Genomic DNA, 17,500 nt, shown 5'->3' on the forward strand with positions numbered 1-17,500 from the left:
CACGTATAAAAGAAAAAAGACATCGTGTCTAGTACTTTTTTTTTTTTTTTTTTGAGATTTTCGCGGAAATAAAATCAAACTCAATAAATTCAATACCGAAAATACTATACCCATAAAACCATCACAGTCGAAATTTGCAATAAATTCCAGTTAGTTATAACGCCCGGATACTCAATGGCGCAAAAAAAATAATAATAAAAACAAAAAAGCTAAAAAATTAAATTGATGCAATTCCAACAGTGCAACAAATCACTTCACGTTGAATGCGAAGCTTAACGAGAAAGTTTTAATTACTTTAATCATTTCTGCAGAATTCCTGAATCCATTCAACCATTTTATGCAAAGATAAAAAAAGTCTATAAAGGCCAATGCACAGAGAGGGTAATATTTCAATATACACTTTTCACATGCAATCATGCCATTTCTTCGCTAGAAAACTGCTGAATCAAACCAACAGTTTTATTCGGAAATATGATTAAATCGACTTGTCAATAAACGCCAGTAATTATACCAAATTACAATACTTTTATAAAAAAAATATTTAATTCCTTTAAAATCCCTGATATCGGCCATACGTTAGACACTGTCAATAAATGACAACAGATAGAAAGCATTCATATATCAACACTTGTTGCAGAGAACTACAGAATTTTCTGTGCTGTTAAAATACAGAATCCAGGCAATAATTTTAGATAAAAAAGCAAATTTATTGTCTATAAATCCTTACAGTAAAGACAAGGTAACTGTATCAAAATACAATTCTTGCATACAAGTATTTCAAAATTACTGAAGGAGTTAAGCAATGCAGTTTGTTAATTAGGGTCTTTTTTTATTATTATTCAAAGGGGGCGACATGATATTGCAAAATCAAGTTAGAGAAAATGTTGAAGGAAAATGTATCATTATTACCTCGATTATTATTGTTGTTGTTCTTGTTATTGTTCAAATTGTCTACACATACATATTCAGCAACAAGAAATCTACTAAACTGCTAAACAAGCCTTCACAGAACAGCTAGCTAAATCTACTCAGAATACATATTTAAGAAAGATAAATCAGAAAATAAATATATATGCAAATAATGAAAAAATTTAGAACGCCCCTTAGCAAAAGTCTGTTGTCATTCATCTTAGCCTCGTCCATAAATTTATTAATAAGCCGATTATCATCAAGTTACAGGTCTGAAATTCACGGTATTATTAAACAGACCAATCTAATCACAGCAAGAGCACTCACTAGTCTGCTCCGTCTTGCAGAAAACAAAAATCGCTCCTCAGCCACCAAATTTTTTTTACATTACTAAAAGACAATTGTCTCTCACCTCCCCAAAACATTAATTAATGAAAAATCAAAAATAAAATTGAGAAATGATAATATAAAGTAAAGGAATAAAAACAAAGCAGATGCAATAATAAATGACTCAGTGTTGAGAGACAATATTAAATACTTTAACTTGCCTCAGAGATTAAAACGGCTATAGACAACAGACAACAGGACAATGAATGTATTAATTCATTGCATATATATATGTATATATATACATAGTATATATAATGTATATATATATATGTGTATATATATATACACATATACATATACTATATATTATGTGTCTGTAAGCAATTCCATCTGACTAACTGACCGTTACATTGATTCCCACCAGACAGCCATCAAATGTTGAAATCATTTCCAAACGATTCCAGTTTCCTCTATTAATTATGTTGTTTGTCAAGACTTGAATAATGACTTTATACTCCTTTCGTTTCGTTCCTTGCTGCTTCCAACTAATTTATTTACATTCCCATATCGCAATTTTAAACATTTTTAACAATGATTTATTTTTTCTACAACTCTGTTTAGTTTATTTTCAATCTCTTATCCGTATATTTTCCTCATTTCGAAATCTTTTCATCTTGTAATCAACTGTTCCTGCCCCATTCCTCTTTTGTGGTTTCTTTCAGATTCCTTTTTACAATAATTATTCCTCCAGTTTCCTTTCCTCTCTTTTATTTCTAAGCGATTTTTTTCTAAAACATTCTTTCATCTGCATTTTTCCTAATCTTTTCTTTCTGATTTGCATCATAATTATTCATCACTTTTATCTCCTATTTTGGGTCTCTGACAGAAAAGTCAGTTCAAAAGTTACGGCAATTTTGATGTTCAGTCATTGCTCTCTTCTCTCTCGATAGGCTCTCTCTCTCTCTCTCTCTCTCTCTCTCTCTCTCTGTCACAATAACTGAATCTCTTCTTAAACACATCTCTTTAAATCATTTAAACTTTCTCTACCAGCTTTCGTTAATTCGTCCCTACTCTCTCTCTCTCTCTCTTTTAACTTTTGACAGTCTCTATGAAACCATTCCTATTAAATCAGTGTTTCTCCACTTTCATTCCTTTCTCATTCTTTTAATCAAACTCTCACTCTGATTCCCAAATCAGCAAATCTACCTGTTTGAATTAATCTCTCTCTCTCTCTCTCTCTCTCTCTCTCTCTCTCTCTCTTTTACGTAATCTTCCAATCTCTCCGGAAACCATTCTTATTAAACTAGTCTTTCTCATTTTCACTCGCTTTCTCAGTCTTTAAATCAAACTCTCACTCTGATTTCTAAATCAGCAAATCTCTACTTGTTTGAATGTATCTCTCTCTTTCTCTCTCTCAGCCTGCAATCTCCCTGGAAACCATTTTTTTTTAAATCAGCCTTTCTCTTTCATTCCAATCCTAACTCTCACTCTGAAACCATTTTCTAAATCTAACTCACTCCTGATTTTAAATCAGCAAATCTCTACTTGTTTGAATGTCTCCTCTCTCTCTCTCTCTCTCTCTCTCTCTCTCTCTCTTACACAACCTTCCATTTCTCTCTCTGGAAACCATGCTTATTAAATCAGTCTTTCTCCTTTTACTCTTTTTCTTATTCTTTCAAATCAAACTCTAACTCTGATTTCTAAATCAGCAAATCTCTCTTGTCTGAATTAATATCTCTCTCTCTCTCTCTCTCTACTTCAGTCCATAATCTACCACAGTCCTGTCGCAATATAAAGTCCCTGAACACCCACCGACTGTCTCCATTGCCAAAGTTTCACGAACGTTCACTCACCGGAACGTTTGTTTGGATAAAACAGAAATAATTGGATTTGCCTCCGAGATTCAGGCCGCCCATTGTTTTTGATAGATTAATACACTTTTTCAATACTGTCCTCTCTCTCTTTGTTTTGTTCGCAAACCGCCGCCTGCTGCTGCTCAATTTTTAGAACATGTTACTATTGCAAAAAGGAATTTTCTGGGGATTTTATTTTTTTAGATGTGTTTTTATCAAACTTACAAATCTCTTTGAAAAATAGTTGTTATTTATTTTTTCTCTTCGTTTCCTCTTGTTCCATACTGATGTTTTTGCATAACCTGAATATTGATGATATCATTATGGATTTTACTAAAATATTTGCGTGTTTGAGAAATAGTTTTTATTTAGATTTTCTATTTGGTCCTTTTTCATTTCAAAGGACACCAAAAGTCAACTAGTATTATGAACCAACCTTTTTAATATAAGGCATCTCTTGAATTTTAAACGCCTACTAAACTCTAGTTTTTCCATAGATATATTTATGTTTATAACCTCATGTTCAGGTTTACTAAACCTTTATATCCATTCAAAAGGTTTTTGGCTAACAACAGTAAGAAAATTCATGAAACGACATGAAGAAACAAAATTGTTAAATACATCATGACAGATTAACAAATAAAAACGATTCACCATCAATATTCATAACCTACGAATATTTCTGAAAAATCATTTTATTTTATCTATCTCTCCTGCGTGTATACGATATTTATCACTTTTCTTGTTCTGTTGTTTCCTTCAAACTCAAGTTTTTGTGTCTACAAAGAATGCTTTATGGGTTATTCAAGTCCCAATTCAACAGGAAATTTCCATCTTCTTCAGTATCACAGCCTCTTTTCTACAATGCTTTGCAGTTTCCTTCGTTTTGACCGGATGACTTGCTAGTTTAGTTTGCTTTTATTCTCAACCTTTTGGCGGTCAAAAAAAAAAAGTATCCTGCACAGCGTTAATAAGGATTCAACTGCAACTGGGAAATATTATCTTCTATATGATCATTCTTGTTTTTGCGTGTTCATTGCAGCATGCAATTCCACAAACAGAAACCTCATTTAAACCTTTAATGATCATGTTGTTGTTCTTTTTAGCGTCAATTTCCTTTACCATAAAACAAATCTACCCGAATAAAAACACAAAGCCTTGTAACACACATTCAAAAGGAGGAATTTCGTAAATGGAACATTTTTCGATATAAATAATCCAGCCACCTAAAGAAGAACTCCTTAAACGTTGGGTTAAAAGTGAAATGACACCAATGATCATTATGCTAAAAGCCTGTCATACAATCTGTCCGCTACAAGCGACTGTCTAAATGAGAGTCCATTGTCTAATGCATAGGGCGAGCTGCAGTTGCAATGGCTGAGTGTTAGCAACCTACGTCAATAATGTCCTGAGTTTTAAGATGATAACACACGAGGAAATAAAACTGGTTTGGCTATAGTTTTGATATTCTGGCACTGAAAATGTGTCCAAATTGTCATACACCATTTCCATAATTTAGCCATTCCCAAATTTTATAATACATGTATTTCTTTTGTCTTGTTTGGATCTGGAGACACTAAGGCATCAGCTGCTACATATTGGCCCTTACATCCTAAAACAAACTCCCCCCCATACACCCCTACACACAGAAGATCCCTGCATCTAAAGAAAAAAACTACATCTAGAATAAAGAGACCCTACATATAAAAATAAAGACCTTTACATCTAAGAAAAAACTTGATCATTTCTAAATTTGCTGACAAATAGAGTAACAATTCAGCCTTCTACAACAACCGTTTCATTCTGGTGCGGAGAACAAACGCAGAGAAATACCGTGGTGACGTAAGCCCAGGGACTGGGAGTTGAGAGTCGCAGAAACAGGACAGAAACGAACGAATCCAAGGAAACTAAGCAAGAGACTTTGGGGACTCCTTTCAACACCGGAATACCTTGAGCAAGGAGGGACCATTGACGAATCACTTCGAAAATGAGGAGCAAACAGGATGATCTTCCGAAGTCAATTTCCATCGGAGAAGGCGTAGGAGAGAGAGAGAGAGAGGGAGAGAAGGAAGAATATGAGGTATGAAATTTATTTGGGGGACATGTTACTCTAAAAACTAGATATAGCTCCATATGTGAGCTTGTTTATCTCACTGTAGCCAGTTGTAAAGGAATTTAGACGCTACAAAATCATTGTTTCTAACTTTAGTTATTGTTTCTAACAAAATCACAAAGGAAGGCAGAATTGGCAATTTATTGTTTTTAAAAAAGAAACCCCAAGCATCCTAATGTCCTTGCCTAGTCCAGATTTGATAAATATGTACACAGAAAAACAGGGGAGGGGAGGGGAGGGGGAGGTGGCGCAGGAGGAAGGAACTCTTTAGGACAGAGGGGAGAAACAGGCCCCAGCCACAAAGGGAGAGCAGCAGATCCCTCCTTGGAAGATAAAGTCTGGGAGACAGGGAAACGGTGAGAAAATTCCAAACATTAGAAGAGGAAAAAGAAACCCTGCTGTCTCTGTAGATTAAATGTGGAAAGTGGTATCCTGAAGGTGCTACGGGGTTGCCCTGGCTGCATGGAAAAGGGGCGAAAGTTGGATCTGTGGGAGAACAAAAGACACTCGTCTCCGTTGGTTGTTTAAGAGTCCAGAGGTCCTCCACTTGACCCATAGTTACTTCCACGCTGTATCATCACTACGGGCTTGTTTTTGCACAGTGGGAAATGTAGAAAGAGCGAAGAGCAACATAACATTCAAACCGGTTAACTGACAAGTTCCCTAATGCCATCATTACGACTACTATCATCAAAGCAGGTTTGACATCTTTTGAGGTCAAGACCTAATCATCTTTCCTTTTTCTTCCCTTGTGTGCCTCTGTACTCGGCAGAAAAAGGCGGTTATAAAAAAAACCATACAAAACATGTTATTATTAAAAAAATTAAAAGTTATCCAGGATTTACAGTACAAGTGAAAGCTACTGGTTATCGAAAGCCTGAATACTGGTCCATCAAATCAGTCTTACTCCAATGGCTCTGAACTTCATTGTTAACCTTTTACAACTTGCTTCGGACATTAATGGCTCTTGCAGAGTTGCTTTTATTTATTTTTAAACAAAGCAGATGTTCTCTTGCTTTCAAGACTTCCGTTTTATCCGAACTTGAGATCGGCTCAAACGCATACACTCCCATGGCATCCAAAACTCTCGGACGCTAAAATCGAGAATTTCATGACTGCCATTTTTTTACAAGTGGGACCGTTATCCTTATATCAACCCTCCTCTTTTATCAGGGCTTGGGCGTATAAACTTCCAGAGGAGCCATCGCGTGCTTTGTTTCGCGAAAAAAAACACCAGAGGCCTCAGGAACTTGCCAAATATCGTGATGACACACGAGAAGGGAGTCAAGGCCAGATTCCTCGTTCGATCGATAGACGCTGATTATTCGATGCAGTGAGGAAGAGATACACACAAACACACAAAGCGTTTCAATCTTCTAATGTATAAAAGAAGTCATTACAGGTAATCAAACTTTTCTGCGAAGTGTGTTTGCCAAGGGCAGTATTAAATTGTGAGCCTTAAAGGTCAGCTAATTATTATTATTAATTATTGTGTTTTAAAATGTGCAGACTTTTCTAAATGGGCAAAGTAAAAGACATAAATTGACAATTAAGTCCCTCAGGCTGAATTCCTACAGCCAATACAACTGTGGGATTCATGAAGTATTAACTATTCTTGCTAACTGTCAAGTTTTGTGTCTTGGGACACCTTTGCTGTTGGCACGTATCTGGTCAGGACATAAAACCTTTTACTGCATTTTTCAAAGTCAATCTGAAAACGAAGGAAAAAGCAGAAAGGATTTCTTTCGTGCATTGGATGATGGGCATTCACGTGATGGCTGGACTGAGATGAGGCAAAACAGAGGGCGTGGCGGAGTCTGGCACGAGCGAAGTGACTTAGTTTGTTAATTTTTATGAGTGCTCTAAAGTCTGACAGTCATTTTAACGACATCACTCCCGAGCATCCCCTTACCATATCATCTGACATATCAGGTCAGGTCATGCACTTTCTATGTTTTTCTGAAAAGCTAGGCCATGGCATTCTGAGAGAGAGAGAGAGAGTACATCTGGTGATCTCATGAAAACTTACATCCAGGTGTGGCTGGTTACCTCGTCAAGCCCTCCCATTTTGTAATTGTATGATGTAATACATTTTTGACCTGCATTAATCACTTATGTTTGTTGTTTTTCCCCTTTTCTTTCGTCCCTACCTACCAAAGTTGTGACATTCAACGGTTAACTAACAACTCAGTACATATTTATCTGCTTTAAGTTACTAAATACAAAGTGTTTGTATGTACCCCCTTCCTCGTTTCAGAATGGAACACGGGTCTATTAGATTAAGTGTCCAAGCTACAACTTAAAAGCTAAGAGGTCACACACACACACAGACACACGCACGAGAGAGAGAGAGAGAGAGAGAGAGAGAGAGAGAGAGAGAGGCCCTGATTGACTCAACTCCGCACACTGGGGTCACGAGAGAGAGACTGATGGACTTAATTCAGTATATTATCGTCTAGAGAGAAACTCTGACTGATTTAATTCACAAACTGAGGTCATGAGGAGATGAATTAATTGACTTCATTCTTTCTATTATAGCCACGAGAGAGAGAGAGAGAGAGAGAGAGAGAGCTGACAATTCCCGGGTCAGGGGAGAGATGGGCTGATGGACTTGATCCTATCTATTATCTTTACGAGAGAGAGAGAGAGAGAGAGAAAGAATGACACATTCCCTCTCGTATAAATTTCTAATATACTTTTCTGCGGTAGCTAATAAAAATCTCGGGAAAACGTTCAGCTCTAACCGCCATTACCTGTGCATTACCAAATTACTTTTCCACCCACGCTAATTACCATGAAAAAACTCATTCATCTATAAGATAAATTTACATCTCGAAATGAAGCATCTTCCATAGTCGCGACCAGGGTTCATCCATTGTCACTTGAGAAAGGTTTTCTCATTTTCAACAGGCAAACGCTGGGCGTTGTATTGTAACAGGGTGAACAACCAAGGAATTCTGAAATGGAAAGTAAGAGCAGAATAAAAAGATGAATAAGGTGATTAGGAGTAAAATGCACTATTCGCTCAGGCTGCTTAGCGTTAACAGGAGAAAAAGCCTGTGGTGAATCGGTCTTTATCTTAATAGCCTGTCTGAGTGTTCAGCTACGTTGTGTTTGTCGTTAGCGAATGGTTGTTCTCTTTTTGTTGTTTGTGCTGTATTTATTTACGTTTGACTTTCCCTGTGTACCCTACCTGTTGACTTCTGTAATTCTTTGTGTTGGGATCGTAGCTGAATAAAGCCTTGGATATGCATTGAGGTTTTTATCACAAAGGCCAGGCAAGATAAATCATAATTTCCACTTTAGGCATCTAAAAAAAAGTGTCAAAACTCATATAATTTTTAAGTAATTTACTTCACCTTACATGTCTGACTTCAGGATCCTCTCTAGTTTTCACACCAGATAATTTCAATAAATCAATCAATCTAGGTCCTCTCTATGATCAGTAGCCGCTTACATCTGATTCCTAATGTCTTTGGTAAATTTCATTTGCTTTTATTTTTAGAGGTAGAAGCGATATTCTTAAGCAATGTGACCCTGTTTATCGGGGTTTGGAATCATAATTTGTTACTCTTCCATTGAAAACGTTTTTTTTTTACCTTTCTGTAAAGAAAACTATTGTGAGATGGCTTTGTCTGTCCGTCCGCACTTTTTCTGTCTGCCCTCAGATCTTAAAAACAACTGAGGTTAGAGGGCTGCAAACTGGCATGTTTATCATCCACCCTCCAATCATCAAACATGCCAAATTGCAGCCCTCTAGCCTCAGTAGTTTTTACTTTACTTAAAGTTAAACTTAGCCATAATCGTGCGTCTGGCAACGCAACAAAGGGGGCCACCACGGCCGACTGAGAGTTTCATGGGCCGTGGCTGAGAGTTTCATACAACGTTATACGCTGTACAGAAAACTCGATTGTGCCGAAGAAACTTCGTCGCATTGTTTACTTGTTTTTTTTTCTTAATTAGGTTTTCGCCATATGGCCCATTCCACACAGACGGTCACTCGAGTTCATGAGCCAGCGATGGTCTGACACAACCACCCTCCAGACACGAATCAAAACCTCATCATTCATTCTGTAAAATAGGAAACATGTTCTACCTGGATTCCTTCATCCTGTAACATACAAATTAAACCTTCATTGAAAACATTCCTCCTGCAACACTGGAACAAAACCTTCCATGAAAGCCTTCCTCTTGTAAAGGGAATTTTTGCTGTAACCTTCATCGTGTAAACATTGGAAACCTTCATCCAGCAACATAGAAACAAAACCTTCACGGAAAACCTGCATCCTGTGGCGCAGGAAATAAGTTCTAACTAGAGTTTTACCAGTAAAGTAAGAAAAAAGACCTTCACTGAAAAACCTACGTACAGCTATTCAGTACATGACCTCCACTACAAAGCTCTAAATATGGACTTTATTCCATAAACATATCTTTTAACAGAACAAAGATGTAAACTGGAAACGTTCCCTTCACTAAAAATAATTTTGTAGCAGGAATAAAACCACCATAAAATCATCCCATACCGTGAGAAAAAGACATCAAATAACTTTATTAACGCTAAAATTAAAAACGTCACTGGAAAACTCTTTATCCCATAACAAACCCTCACGGTATTGGGCGTTATCATTCGCTACAATATTCGTGCCACGTATCACTGGCATACCAGATCGTTATAAGGGGTTACGTGAATTATTCATGCTACGCTGCCGCCCTCGTCCCGAGGGCCTCTTCCATACATTGTAACGTTGTTTTTGTGGTAAGTTGTTTTGATGTTATTGAATGACGATTCTGGATTCTCTATCCCCCAACAGGGAGATGAGGTAAGAATATACAGGCTACTTTGCCTTTATCCTTTCAATATTTGTATAGGTGACAGTGCTGCGGAGTGTCCTTTTTATTGTCGTCTGCTAATTTTCGGGAGATGCATCTTATAATGTCTCATCACGGTTGACCATTGTTATTGATGGTCTATGTAAAATATGTCTTTAAATTTGTCTGTGTTCATGACAACAATGGCTCCATATAATATTGTGTGGTGGAGACCTAAGTTACTGCAATGTTGATACTATAGCTGAAAAGATTTAGCTGGAAGTTTTCTGGATTCAAAACACTGTTTTTCTTAGAAATTACGCGCAGCAGATGTTAATTGGTTCATTTGAAATCTGCACACGCTTTGCTCAAATAATAAAAAAAATTAGTGAATCTGATTTTCAAAAAAATAACATCAACAAAGTTGCCGACGTAATCATCGTATTTATCAAAACTTTCCCAATTAAACATGCGAAAATAATAAATCAAGAAGAATAACCGAAATCGTGTTGAATTAACCTTAATTCCCGCGAAGTAATATTTCACTTGAAACAAAGAAAACCCGTTTTTCTTAATAAGAAAAGACATTTCACGCATTCCAGTATGAAACAAGGAAATCCTTTCACTTTTTTATATGAAGGGACAGTTTAGCCATTCCAGTACAAGTCAAATAAATTTCTTTACTTATCTTTCTCATAAACGAGAGGTCATTTGACCATCTCCGTATTCAAAACTAAACATTTCATTTTAACGATGAAGATAAATCATTACATTTATTGAAAACGTCAAGAACTGTATGCAATCACCTAACGTGACACCTGTTGGCAATACTGCTCGGAAACTATAACGCCGCCTTGTTACGTTATTTATGTGACTGCGAGTTATTTATGCGACAGCTATCGGCGGAACAGATCCCCCCCTTTCCCGGCGACGGCCATAACCGTGGCGCCCGTCCCCCACTTCCCCAATTACGAAGACGACTGATTCATAATTCATCGTTTTCCTTTTTCATGTCGTAACTATCCCCTCCTAGTTGTGTATGACTATCGCCTCCTTGCTTACCTCCAGTTGCTGAAAAAAAAATAATTTCGTCTAATTATTATTATTATTATTATTATTATTATTATTATTATTATTAAAAAAATAACAAAAATGTAAATTCCTATTGTGTAATGGCAATTCCATACGAAGATCATGATGACAAAAAAATTGTAGTACCAATATTATCCACTTAGCATTGTGAAAAGAAAAATTTATAAAAAAATAAAATAAAAGAGGGCTGTGTGGACCTCTGGACTCCTCCTAACGAACGGATACCCTCTGAAGGTTGTGCAGGTTGCCCTTCATCCGCGGATGATTCTGGCCCATTGGTTAAGAGGGGTCCAAAGGTCCACATAGCCCTCTTATCACCTTCAACTGGGTAAAATGTGGCTCGATTCTAAACCACCCGAAGAGGTGGTTTAGTTTCATCCGGCCTTATGCCAGCACGGGAACTGGCCTAAAAGTGGCCCGTCCCGTAAGAGTGGCAAAGTGTTAAAGAGTCTGAAAGGCCTAGTGTGGACTTATGGACTACGTATAACCAACAGGGATGCCAACTTCATGACAAATACATGGGTGCAGCTGTAATGTTATTTTAAGATGCCTGCGTTGCCACCTTAGTTGGTGTGACGTATATTTTTTTTTTTAACTTTATACATATTCATTTCTCGTGGATTCCAATTCTTATATTTATTTATTTTCTTCACTCCGTTATCCCCACTTCTTCACGATGTGAAAACTCACATTCTTAATATGGATACATGCTAATAATAATAATAATAATAATAATAATAATAATAATAATAATAATAATAATAATAATAATAATAATAATAATAATAATCTCATAAAAGCATGAGTCACTATAATGGTGAAGAAATCCTCAGTGGTGTAAATGTAATATATATTAGCAGTATCTATACATACGAGAGCTCTCGAGAATCAAGCAGGTTCTCGAAAGCTCTCGTTTTTTCATAATATATATATATATATATATATATATATATATACTATATATATATATATATATATATATATATATATATATATATATATATATATATATACATACCACCACTGTGGGATTTCTTCAATAATAATACCGGACACAGAAGGCATATTACCTGAGCGACCTATAATCCCGGATAACAGTCACTCCCAAATTCCAATAGCGATTAGGCCCAGCAGGTCTCGACGCCGCCGGGACCGACCTCGTCACCAACCCGTGACCAACCAAAACAGCTGAATAAGCGACCTGGCAACTGTACACCCACCGTCCCACCCCCGCTTGCTATATGCACCCTTGCAACCTGCATGCCATTTCATTCAATCTTTGAAAATAAACGCTAGAGCGCGATTGAAACGTCAGAGGAAATAAACCTAAGAAAACAGAAATCTTTGTATGTCCTAGGGGAAACCTGATTTACCAGATACATGCTGATAAAAAAATAATAATAAATTTACGCAATAAAAATGGAGGGAATGGCCATATAATGAAACCCAGCACAATCGGAAACGGAATACTGGTATGTTTTTTAATGATATAAAAAATATACATGTTCTGATTTGCTGTTCTATTGTTACCAGCATGAAAACCTACAGAATCAATCAATCAAGCGCCTATTGTACACGTGCATAATTATATACATAACGACGAACAAACCCATATATGAAACATGGGGTACATGCGCAGACACATGTACATACACACACACAAACACGTACACACATCTAAGGAAAGGCAAGCAAGAACTTTCACCCATTTTGGTCAAACCCGGAGTCAAGAGCAATCCGGGTCATCACTGTCATTAACAAGCCTATAATTTACGACATCATTATCTCTTTGAATAGAAAGTCATTATCGGGATCCTTTGAGAGTCAAAGTCTGTGATGAAACAATTAACTGACCGTCATTAGATCCTCATTCAGTAGCTGGCCTCCTAGAGAGAGAGAGAGAGAGAGAGAGAGAGAGAGAGAGAGAGAGAGAGAGATTTATACGGTCCTACATTACGTAATGTGTTATGTCAAATGTGACAGTCATTTTAGGGGTTATGTCCCAAATGAAAACAAATTAAAATATTTTTCGTAAATATACCTTTACAAACATTACCGGATGCATAGTATTTACATCATGCATTTATATTTAAGCAACTTGATGCATACACTGCCACTTCCTACTCTTAATCACTGCTGATCATATTAGCTTTTTCAATACGAGTTAGACCACACGACACTGACGATACAAAGAGAACAAGTTATAATTGTTATCCCATTACAAAACTTTCAACTGCTTTTATGCAAAAAATTCCCTTAAAGTTGAAGAAAAAAAAAAACTGAATAAAACTTTTCCCCAAAAAGTAACAACTCAGGAAAATTTACACAATAAAAAAAAATTGTTCTTCCTTTAGTAACGAAATTCATCAGAGTTTATACACAAACCTTCAAGGTGAAAAGAAATAAATTATAATAAACATTTTCAATAAAAATACTGACACCCCAAAAACATTTAATTTCACACAAATCCATATAGGGGATCAACGGAAAAATATGAACATAATTCCAACTTTTACCACAAACAGAAGGAAGATTATATAACGGAGAGGAGGCTTTAGATCCTTGTTGAAATTACCATATAGATGAAGTTCTCATTCTAAAACGGAATGAAAATAATGGACCAGTCCGTGGTTGACACTCCACCTCCGTATGATGGATGGAGGGCGATAAAGAGGATTTGCAATTTTAACTTTCCCGCCTCTTTTTTGGACTTTGTGGCGCGCATTTCTGTCTCTTTCTTTATCCCTTTACCAACCTTCTCTTTAGAATATGATTAAAGATCACAACAAGATCACAACATATATATATATATATATATATATATATATATATAAATATATATATATATATACACACATTGTATATATATAGATATAAATATACATATATAATATAATATGCATAATACATACATATATATATATATATATATATATATATATATATATATATATATATATATATATATATATAAGTAATATATACTAAAAGATTGTAAACTAAAGATTGAACAGAAATTTGATACACTTGGAACAATGACCGAAAAGGAACCCTTGAAAGACCACCTGCGGTCACTGCAGTCACTGTGCCAGACAAACCAATCTATAAAAAAAACCACAGGACAGACTGCTTTAAATTTTTAATAGAAAACTGTCGCTGAACAACTCAATCCGTGGTTTTTCTTCATTCCACAGAATTAATGAGGGAAGAGGTGACTTTAAAAGGTGCTACGAAGCCTGTGAAATTTTTAATTTTTAATTCTCTTCTGGAGCTCAAAGGAACACTGGCCAAAAACAGAACTCGCAGGAGAGAGAGAGAGAGAGAGAGAGAGAGAGAATCTGCTTGATTACCAGCTACGAGGCTAATGAGATTGATTTGATTAATTGAGGGTTATCTGGCGTCATAACCCAGGGTCACTGACGCCGTCTCCAATGAGAATTTATGAATTTTCATGGAGCTCAAGGAACACTGACCAAAAATAGAACTCGCAGAAGAGAGAGAGAGAGAGAGAGAGGAGAGAGAGAGAGAGAGAGAGAGAGAGAGAGAGAGAGAGAATCTACTTGAATCACTTGCATGAGGCCTCAATGAGAAGTATGAATTCTCCATGGAACTCAAGAACACTGGCAAAAATAGAACTTACAGACAAGAGAGAGAGAGAGAGAGAGAGAGAGAGAATCTACTTGAATCACTAGCTACGAGGCCTCCAGTGAGAAGTATGAATTCTCCCAGGAGCTCAAAGAAACACTGACCAAAATAGAATTCAGAGAGAGAGAGAGAGAGAGAGAGAGAGAGAGAGAGAGAGAGAGCAGAGAGAGAGAGAGAGAGAGAGAGAGAGAAATCTCCTTTGAATCATGTTAAATATTTCCGCCTTTAAGTTACAGTCCCTAAAAGTCTGTCAAGCACGAATGCACAGGGAGAAATGAGCTGTGTCGAATGCCATTCCTCCTGGATCCCTGAAAAAGTTATGGAGGTGTTAGCAAAAATGCATGGTCGAGTCTTTTCCCTGAATACTGATATATGTAACCCTCGGAGTTCAGTATGTGCATTACATACTGGCGTGATATTTTTACAGGTTCTGAAACTCACACCTCTTCTGTATTTCTCTCTCAGTCTATGAGGTGAAAAGTCATCTGAAAGGGACGACTCTAACAATGGTAGCTTTTGGGTATTTCGCTTGAAAAGTCGCCCTCTACATCATTTTCAGTTTTGGGGTTTTCAGCGTCAGAATTTCTTTTGTTTTAATTGAATTTTTGTTCAATTCGCTGCTGGGTAGATCGCCATTCAAAACATAGAAACTTTGTTGTTTTTTGGAATTTTCTTTAATATTTTTTTGGTATACTTTTAGATTCGATTCACCTCAAAAACTACTTTTAGTTCCAATTCACTTACAATGGGAGGTTTTATATACTGCTCTTCATTATTACTGGGATATTATTGTTTCTTTATCTTTTTTTCTTTATTCCGAGAGACGGAAGGCTTTCAAAAATTTCAAATTTACAATACTACCTAACAGTTAAATTGAAGAGAGTATAATTTTCAAACAGCTACAATTTGAGATACTACACAATACCCTCTAGGTTTTCCACTGCATTATGAGTAGAATGGCCTTGAAAATAGAAAAAAAATTCTAATAATGATACTGATTTGTGGCAAATGTCAACATTAACCATAATGTACTATGCAGGTCGTATTCACAAGGAAAATTTCAAGAGATTCCCAGTAAACAGGACAAAAGGGAAAATTGAAACTATCAATATTGCTGGCGTCGAGAATGCCAAAAGGTGGCAAGCATGAATTCTGAAACTTCAAAAGCAAATTGACCAAAATATTAAGGCAGGTTAAAACCAATTTGTTTGTTATGCATATCAAAATGTCTATCCCTGATTCACGAACTCACGCACAAAACTTAATTTCTCATTTTATTTATTTATTCATTTTTTTTTTTTTTTTTGAGAATCTAGGACTATTCTCTACTCGTGCAGATGCTGAGGAGATTGGGCTGTAAATTGGGGGGTGTACTAACACTCAATTCTACTTGTGTCATGGTGCTCTAATTCAGACTGAATCTAATTTCCAAAGTTAAGGCATTATACCTATTCAGTGCCTCCTGGTACGCTGGTAAAGTTAGAATTTAGAAATCCTTAATCTCATATGTAAATATACACGGAGATTGTGAGCAAATATTAAACCCAAAAATGATTTCTGTTAACCTTTATTTAAATTAACTCTTATCCATTCATTTATTAATGTATTCTTCCTTTTTCTAATAGCCGATCTCTTCTTCTGTACCTCAGATTACCTTCTCATACTTCTTTCTAATGAAAACCATATTCTTTGGAAGCTTGAATTTCAAGTCAATGGCCCCTGTGGGCTTGTTCCATATGAATAGGGTCCATCTTCTGAATAATAATAATAATAATAATAATAATAATAATAATAATAATAATAATAATAATAATAATAATAATAATGAGAGTAATAAAAACCCACAATTATATAGTAAATATATTACTATGTAAAATACATGGTTCTTTTTACATAGTAATATATTTACTATATAATTGTGGATTTTTATTACTCAGATTGTTGTTCACGAAACTGTGAATCTATTAGCAATAATAATAATAATAATAATAATAATAATAATAATAAGATGAAGTTAACTTTCATTTTAGAAATGAAAACTATCTTAAACTCTGCACGTAATCGGACTAATGGCCACAGATGTGTGTTTGGGTGAAGTCGGTTCGTAAATGGCTCGAGTTAATGTGTAACTCGTGGTAAAAGGAACTAATCTCGATCATCAAGGCGAAAACTACTAACCTCCATAAGAGCGTTGTTGACCTTTTAAAACCTGTCATTGGGAACTAAAAGCGCAGCTTCATGGCAATAATCAACGATAGCATTTGTGCAGATGACGGATGTGGGCTTAATTCCTCATTTCGCACCCATCAAAAAATATACATTTCGTTTTTATCTTTGTGCCTCTAAATCCCACCAGCTTTAATTTTTATTGTCAGCTTAGAGGAAAATGTTTTCCTCTTTTGGGAATTTCTGGACCAAAAAAAAAAAAAAGTCATTTTACGTTTTTATTCGTGAGAAAGAATACTGATTCGCGTTTCCCGGAAACTGATGAAAATAAAGTACCAAATAAAAAAAAAATGAACCATCCATCACAAAACAAACATTCTTTCGCTTTCTACATATTCTAAGCAAAATTTCCTTTTGGAAAGAATAGCAACGGTATAAATATTCAAAAGATGTGAATGGGACACGCCCACGGTATTGCGCGTGTCCGCCTAAAATTGAATAAGCCCGCCTCCTGGAATCTAATTAGAACTAAATGATAAGAAAGCATTTTAAGAAAGAGCAGGGTACAAAAATGAATACACTA

The sequence above is a fragment of the Macrobrachium rosenbergii genome, chromosome 17, assembly GCF_040412425.1.
Source record: "Macrobrachium rosenbergii isolate ZJJX-2024 chromosome 17, ASM4041242v1, whole genome shotgun sequence".
Lineage (NCBI taxonomy): Eukaryota > Metazoa > Arthropoda > Malacostraca > Decapoda > Palaemonidae > Macrobrachium > Macrobrachium rosenbergii.